Genomic DNA, 9,099 nt, shown 5'->3' on the forward strand with positions numbered 1-9,099 from the left:
TCCTGTAGCATATAGTTTTCATGCTCTAAAGTGGGCTACCTGATCTGAAATTCCAGACAAGTGTTAATTTCACTAAGTCTGAAATCTGTTTACCAAATGCATTTTTGCCATGCTTGTTTGAACCTGTTATTGGATGAATTGGCCGTAGCTCAGTGCTAGTCTTTTGTTAAGCATCATGAGTGAATCCCTGTCATGTATTTTGATGCCATGTTTGATTGCTATAGCATGTTCATCTTGTTGCATTTAGATGGCTACTTGTCGTATATCGCAGACCGGTGCCATATTTGAATTGCATGCCATTTCCAAACCGTAACTCCGATTCCGGTGTTCTTTATATCGTTTTCAAGCGATTTCATCTCACCTTTCCAGTGGCACACTTGGATTTCCAAGTTGAGGCCAGGTTCATTCATTCCTTGTAAAATCTTGCATATGCATCCCATATCGCATCCCGTATAGCATATCATGTTTGCATCATATTGTTTGAGCTTTGCACGTGGTTGATTGTGTCCTTGTTGCTTGTTTGTCTTGTTTGGGTAGAGCCGGGAGATGAGTTTGCTAACGAGGAGCCCGTTGAGTTTGCTTTCGAGGATCTAGTCAACTCTGACAACTTTGCAGGCAAGATGATCATACCCTCGAAATCACTACTATCTTTGCTTTGCTAGATGCTCGCTCTTTTGCTATGCCTATGCTACGATGCCTACCACTTGCTCATCATGCCTCCCAAATTGCCATGTCAAACCTCTAACCCACCATGTCCTAGCAAACCGTTGATTGGCTATGTTACGGCTTTGCTCAGCACCTCTTATAGCGTTGCTAGTTGCAGGTGAAGATTGGAGACTGTTCCTTGTTGGAACATTATTTACTTGTTGAGATATCATTATATTATCTTGTTATCTTAATGCATCTATATACTTGGTAAAGGGTGGAAGGCTCGGCCTCTCGCCTAGTGTTTTGTTCCACTCTTGCCGCCCTAGTTTCCGTCATACCGGTGTTATGTTCCCGGATTTTTGCGTTCCTTACGCGGTTGGGTGATAATGGGAACCCCTTGATAGTTCACCTTGATTAAAGCTTTTCCAGCAATGCCCAACCTTAGTTTTACCATTTGCCACCTATCCTCTTTTTCCCTTGGGTTTCCGGAGCCCGAGGGTCATCTTATTTTAAACCCCCCCGGGCCAGTGCTCCTCTGAGTGTTGGTCCACCTGTCAGCTGCCGATGGCCACCAGGGGCAACTCTGGGCTGGCCTACCCGTACCTAAGACAATCTGAGGAGATATGTGCAGCTCCTATCGGGATTTGTCGACACATTCGGGCAGTGTTGCTGGATTGGTTTTAACTTGTCGAAGTGTCTTGAAGAACCGGGATACCGAGTCTGATCGGAATGTCTTGGGAGGAGGTCTATTCCTTCGTTGACCGTGAGAGCTTGTCATGGGCTAAGTTGGGACTCCCCTGCAAGGATTTGAACTTCCGAAAGTTGTGCCCGCGGTTATGGGCAGATGGGAATTTGTTAATGTCCGGTTGTAGATAACTTGAACCTTAACTTAATTAAAATGAATCAACTGTGTGAGTACCTGTGATGGTCTCTTCTCGGCGGAGTCCGGGAAGTGAACACGGTGTTGGAGTAATGCTTGCCGCAGGTTTCCCTCTAGTCACTCGCTCGCGCTTTGCCTCCTCTTCTCGCTCTCTTTTGCGAACAGGATAGCCACCATATATGCTAGTCGCTTGCCGCACCTCCACATATTTTTTCCTTGCCTTACCTATAAGCTTGAATAGTCTTGATCGCGAGGGTGCGAGATTGCTGAGTCCCTGTGGCTCACAGATTAGTTACAAACCAGATGCAGGGCTTGATGATTCCGTTCCTGATGACGCGCTTGAGCTCAAGTGGGAGTTCGACGAGGACTCACGCCGATACTATGTGTCTTTCCCTGATGATCAGTAGTGGTGCCCAGTTGGGGTGATCGGGACCGTGTCACATGTTGGATTATCTTTTATTTTGGTTCCGTAGTCGGGCCATGAGTGTTTGAATGTTGTAATGCTATTTATGTACCTTTGATTGACGTGGCAAGTGTAAGCCAACTATGTATCTCCCCTTTTATTATCTTATTACATGGGATGTTGTGAAGATTGCCTAACTTGCGACATTGCTTTCAATGCGGTTATGCCTCTAAGTCGTGCCTCGACACGTGGGAGCTATAGCCGCATCGAGGGCGTTAAAAGTTGGTATCAGAGCCTTCCCCTACCTTAGGAGCCCCCATTGCTTGATCGTTTTTAGCAACCGTTGTTGAGTCTAGAAAAATGTTTTGAGTCATTTAGGAATTATATATCGGAGAGTTTAGGAATTCTTTTTACTCCCCAGTCTCCTCATTGCTCTGGTAAGGCATCCTGACGTAGAGTTTTGACTCTTCTCTTCTCAAATTTAACTAAAATTATTTTTTAGGATCACGCGGGTATCTTGGAATCGTTTCGATGGTTTTGTGACGAGAACATTGTTCTTGGTGCCTCCTGTCTTTAGGGGTTGTGGCAGTGTCCCGGGGAGTTGAGCTCCGAGGTGTTGTCGTCACAATTTTATCGTTGCAGTTCTGGAATACCTGAGTTTAGTATGCCGACATCGAAAATCTCTTTTATGCAGTTCGTTGGTGAGATAACCTCGACGCCACCCAGTACTGGGGCGGGAGTTCGGGAGTATCGCCATAACTTGTATAATGGAAGCTTTTCGAAGGTTGAGGTAGTTGGTTTTCGAAGTTTTTCTTGGTTATGTGTTGAAGGATGGATACAGTTGGATGTAGGAATTGCTAGATTTGGGTGAGATATTATGCTTCCCCTGTATCCCCAACACCTGATTGCATAACCAGAAAGGTTCGGGAGTTTCATAGGTGGGAATTCTTGTAGCTCTAGCTCTTCTTCGACGGATATTTGGTTTGAGATTGGGATTTCTTACCGAGTATTCGTTCTTGATCTGTACCTTGTTGATTTATTCCTCTACCTAAATTCTAAGTGGCTTCTCAATTTATGGATATGTGACCATTTCAAGTGGAATGCATTCGTTCATTTTGTTCGTATGTGCAGACTTTATGTTGCAATTTCAACCCGTTTGATTCAGCTTCATTTTATCTGTCAATATGCTAACGGTTGTCACCCTCTTCAGGATGGCTCCCGCTAAGAGCACCAATCAGAATCAGAATCAGGATCCGCCACCACCTCCACCTCCTCCGGAGGCATGGCAAGCTGTGATGGCCGCAACCAATGCAAACACGCAATTGATCATGCAAATTCTTCAAGAGCGCAATCAAGCGAACCAAGGCAACCAAGGCAACCAAGGCAACAATCAGAATCACTTTGCTACACTCAACCAGTTCCTTGCTAACGGGCCAAAGACTTTCAGCAATTGTGTTGAGGCAACTGATGCTGATGATTGGCTCGTGGATCTGTGCAAGCATTTCGAGTGCAGTAACGTCAGGCCTGAGGACTTTGTCAAGTTCGCTTCCTTCCAACACAAAAACCAAGCTGCAGAATGGTTCGAGCAGTACAAGGATTCCAGAGGAGGCCATGTGATTACTTGGCATGAATTCCGTCAAGATTTCAAAGCTCATCATATTCCTCAGAGCGTGGTTGAAAGCAAGCGTGAGGAATTCCGCAACCTGAAGCAAGTCTCTTTGTCTGTCTATGACTACAACAAGTTGTTTCAGAAGCTCGCCCGCTTTGCTAAGCAGGACGTCCCTGACGAGAAGAGCATGATATACCAGTTCAGGGGTGGTCTCAGAGAAGAAATCCAGCTAGCTCTTGTTCTCTTTGAGCCCTTGAGATACGATGAGTTCTACAACATGGCATTGAAGCAAGAGGCCGCTCAACTGAGGTGTGATGCTTCCAAGAAGCGAGTCAGAGACACTACTCCTTCTTCCTCTACTCAAGTGGCCAAGCAGCAGAAGTATTGGCTTCCTCCTCCTCCGTTCCGTCAGCCGTATCAGCAGAAGAGCAAAGGTGGCAGTGGATCTTCCCACCCACCCAACCCTGGCTTTCAGAACAAGACTTCGTCTCAAGCTCCAAGATCGAGTGCTCCGTATCACCATCCGCTTTCAGAGGTCACGTGCAACAAGTGCCAACAGAAGGGTCACTATGCCAACAAATGCTTCAATCAGAGGCTTCTCCCTCCTCCTCCTCCTATGAGATCGGCAAGTACAGCTGTGGTCAAGCATAACCCCAAGCATGCCAAGGTCAACTTGATGAATGCAGCTTAGGCCGAGGATTCGTCAGAGGTCATCATGGGTAACCTTCCTGTTAACGATATTCCTGCAAGAGTTCTTTTTGACATGGGTGCATCGCGTTGTTTCATCTCGAGATCGTTTACATCTAAGCATGGTTTGGCTTTGCAAATTTTGCCTAGTCCATTAGCAGTTGTCTCTCCCGGTAGGCGCATGCATGCTAACTCTATTGCTCCGGATGTTACTATCACTTTGGGTGACTACAAATTTCTATCTTCTCCAACGGTTCTTGGTGACTCGGATATTGATCTTATTCTTGGAATGGATTGGCTTTCTAAGCACAAGGAGCATCTTGATTGTGCAGCCAGGCAGATTCAATTGACTCATTCGTCTAAGGATGTAATTGTCTTTGCCGCTCGTGATGATACCATCCGGCTGTTTTCTCTCAATGAGAAGGGTGAACTGGATGCTATCTCGCAAATTCCAGTTGTTTGCGAATATCAAGACGTCTTTCTAGAAGAGCTTCCAGGAATGCCTCCACACCAGCCAGTTGAATTCGTCATCGATCTTGAGCCTGGCACGGAACCTGTATGCAAGCGTCCTTACAAGCTCGGACCTGAAGAGTTGAAGGAGCTGAAGAAGCAACTCGATGTTCAAGAGAGAATGGGTCTCATCCGGCCTAGTTCTTCTCCGTGGGGTTGTGGTGTTCTTTTTGTGAAGAAGAAGGATGGAATGGACCGACTTTGTGTTGATTACCGTCCATTGAACAAGAAGACCATCAAGAACAAATACCCACTTCCCAACATCAACGAGCTATTCGAACAACTCAAAGGTGCCCAAGTATTCTCCAAGCTTGATCTCCGTATGGGTTATCATCAGATTCGAATCCGTGAGCAAGATATTCCCAAGACGGCTTTCAGGACAAGCTTTGGTTCATATGAATACACTGTCATGTCTTTTGGTCTCGTCAACGCTCCTCCGACTTTCTCTCGCATGATGAACTTCATCTTCAACGCCTACACCAATGACTTCGTTTTGGTCTATCTCGACGACATTCTGGTCTTTTTGAAGAACAAGGAAGATCATGCCAAGCACTTGCGTTTGGTGCTCGATAAGCTCAGGGAACACAAGTTCTACGCCAAGTTCTCCAAGTGCAAATTTTGGCTCGATGAGGTTCTTTATATTGGTCATATCATCTCTGCCAAGGGCATTGCGGTGAATCCTGAGAAGGTGTCTGCAATTGTGAATTGGGAACCTCCTCAGAACGTGAAGCAACTCCGTAGCTTCCTCGGTCTCGCAAGCTACTGTCGAAGATTCGTTGAAAACTTTTCTAAGATCGTGAAGCCTCTCTCAAATCTTCTCCAGAAGCACGTCAAGTACGTTTGGTCTCTGGAGTGTGACATTGCTTTCAACACTTTGAAAGAGAAATTGGTCACTGCTCCAGTTCTGACTCCGCCTGATGAATCCAAGCCGTACGAGGTCTTTTGCGATGCCTCTCTCCAAGGTCTCGGCGCAGTGTTGATGCAAGAGAAGAAAGTTGTGGCTTATACCTCTCGCCAGTTGAAGCCCAATGAGAAGAACTACCCCACTCATGACCTCGAGTTGGCGGCAGTTCTGCATGCTCTTTTGACTTGGAGACATCTCTTATTGGGAAGAAAAGTGGACATCTTCACTGACCACAAGAGTCTCAGGTACATCTTCACTCAGCCTAATCTCAACCTCAAGCAAACTCAATGGGTCGAAATTATTCAAGAGTATAATCCGAGTATCGAGTATACTCCAGGCAAGGCCAATGTGATTGCTGACGCATTGAGCAGGAAGGCTTATTGCAATAGTCTTATTCTCAAGCCTTATCAACCCGAGCTTTGTGAAGCTTTCCGCAAACTTAATCTGCAAGTTGTTCCTCAAGGTTTCCTCGCCAACCTTCAAGTCTCTCCTACCTTGAAAGATCAGATTCGCCAAGCCCAACTTCTTGATGCTATGGTGGAAAAGGTGAAGATTGGGATTGCCAAGAGTCAACCCAAGTACAAGTGCTACCGCCTTGGTGACAAGGATACTCTCTTCTTCGAGGATCGTATTGTTGTGCCCAAAGGTGACCTTCGTAAAGTGATCATGAACGAGGCTCACAATTCTCTCCTCTCGATCCACCCTGGGAGCACGAAGATGTATTAGGACCTCAAGCAGGCTTATTGGTGGACTCGAATGAAGCGCGATATTGCTCAGTTCGTGAAAGAATGTGATGTCTGCAGAAGAGTGAAGGCAGAACACCAAAGGCTAGCTGGTCTCCTCCAACCTCTTGCCATTCCAGAATGGAAGTTTGACCACATTGAGATGGACTTCGTGACTGGGTTTCCAAAGTCCAAACGTGGCAATGATACTATATTCGTTGTCATCGACAAACTCACTAAAGTGGCTCACTTTCTGCCTATCAAAGAGTCAATCACTGCAGCTCAATTGGCGGAGCTCTATACCTCTCGAATTGTATCTCTGCACAGTATTGCACAGGTGATCTCTTCAGACCGTGGCAGCATCTTTACCTCCAAGTTTTGGGATTCTTTTCAGAAGGCCATGGGCACCAACATCCGCTTCAGCACAGCTTTCCATCCTCAAACTAGCGGTCAAGTCGAGCGTGTCAACCAGATTCTTGAAGATATGCTCAGGGGTTGTGTGATCTCCTTCGGCATGAAGTGGGAGGATTGTCTTCCTTATGCTGAATTCTCCTACAACAACAGTTTTCAAGCAAGTTCGGGCAAGGCTCCATTTGAAATTCTGTATGGAAGGAAGTGTCGTACCCCTCTCAACTGGTCTGAAACCGGTGAACGTCAACTTCTGGGAAATGACTTAATCACAGAGGCAGAGGAGATGTGCAAAGTCATTCAAGATAACCTCAAAGCAGCCCAATCCCGCCAGAAGAGCTACTATGATAGTAAGCATCGTGATTTGGCTTTCGAGATCGGAGATCATGTTTACCTCCGCATCTCTCCTATGAAAGGTACTCGTCGCTTCAGTATCAAAGGGAAGCTTGCCCCTAGATACGTGGGACCTTTCAAGATCGTCAGCAAGAGAGGCGATCTCGCCTATCAACTCGAGCTTCCTTCAAACTTTGCAAATGTTCATGACGTGTTCCATGTCTCTCAGCTCTGAAAGTGCTTCAAGACTCCTGACCGCACCGTCAACTTCGAGGACATTGAGCTCCAAGAAGATCTCTCTTACCGTGAGCACCCCATGGCTATTCTTGAAGAGACTGAACACAAGACTCGCAACAAGTCAATCAAATTCCTCAAAGTCAAGTGGTCACACCATTCCGACCGTGAAGCTACTTGGGAATGCGAGGATCACCTCCGTTCTGAGTACCCAGCGTTCTTTCAGTCCTAGATCTCGGGACGAGATCCTTTCGTAGTGGTGGAGTGTTGTAACACCCCGGATATGATTTACCCAATATGTAATCCAACTCTTGCCGTTTCCGGCGTTCAGTTATTTTATTTTCTCGAGTTCGGGTTTTGTCTCCGTGTGTTGTTGTCATTGTCATGCATCTCATATCATGTCATCATGTGCATTGCATTTGCATACGTGTTCATCTCATGCATTCGAGCATTTTCCCCGTTGTCCGGTTTGCATTCCGGCGCTCCGTTCTCCTCCGGTGGTCATTTCTACCTTTCTTTTGTGTGTGGGGATTAAACATTTCCGGATTGGACCGAGACTTTCCAAGCGGCCTTGGTTTACTACCGGTAGACCGCCTGTCAAGTTTCGTATCATTTGTACTTCGTTTGATGCTCCAACGGTTAACCGAGGGACCGAAAAGGCCTCGTGTGTGTTGCAGCCCAACACCCCTCCATTTTGGCCGAAAACACACCAAAACCCTCTCCATCATCTAGAGCGTTCGATCACGATCGCGTGGCCGAAAACCACACCTCATTTGGACACTCCTAGCTCCCTCTACCTCTATATATAGACCCCTCCTCCAAAATTCCGGATCCCCTTCGTCCAAACCCTAAAAATCGGATCTCTGTCGCCGTTGGACACGTCCGGACGGCGCCGGACGCGTCCGCCGCACGCTGCCGCCAATCCTAGGCCGCCACGTGGCCCGCCGCGCCGCCTCCCACCGCCAGCCCGCGAGGCCCGGGGCCGGCCCTCTCCTCCGCCCGACAGGGCCCCGAGGCCCCTCGCGCCGCGCTGCTTCCTCCCCGGCTCCGGCCGCCGCTCCGCCGCGCCGATGGCCGCCTCCTCGCCGAGCCGCCGCACCTCCCGCAGCCGGCCTCGCCCGCGCCGCCCGACGCCACCACCGGCTGTGCCGCCCCGCCGCGCCCGGAGCCCGCGCCGGCTACTTCTCCGGCGAGCTCCACGCCGCCTCCCCGAGAAACTCTGGCGGCCCACCTCCTCTCCGGTGAGCTCGAGGTCGAACCTCGTAAACCGCGCCGTCCGGATATAGATCTGAAATTTTGGATCGGGTTGACTTTTTGCCCGAAACCCTAATTATTTGGCTATGTTCATCGCATCGTAACTTTGCATCCATAGCTCCATTTTGGACATATAGCATATCAAAATGTTCGTCTCAGAGAGGACATCATTTCATCTCATTGCATCATTTTAATTTGAGTTCATCTTGATGCCCGAAATGCTGTTAGAAGAATGCTATTTGAGATAATTGTCAGATCTGCTGCTCCAATTAGATATTTGTCATTTTTTGCCATGATTATTGTGTGCATGATATGCCCCTGAGCTCTACATGAGTTTTGTTATATGTTTTGCCATCTATCCATGGGTGCAACCCATGTATTTTTGTGATGTGTGTCGTGACTAGCACAAGCTTGCAAAGTGGAGCATTCGTTAATGCTGATTTTAGGGACTTAGCATTTCCACTAAGTCCTTGGTCTGTTTATCTCATTATGCCATATGTTCATGTT

This window comes from Triticum dicoccoides, chromosome 2A (assembly GCF_002162155.2).
Source record: "Triticum dicoccoides isolate Atlit2015 ecotype Zavitan chromosome 2A, WEW_v2.0, whole genome shotgun sequence".
NCBI classification, from domain to species: domain Eukaryota; kingdom Viridiplantae; phylum Streptophyta; class Magnoliopsida; order Poales; family Poaceae; genus Triticum; species Triticum dicoccoides.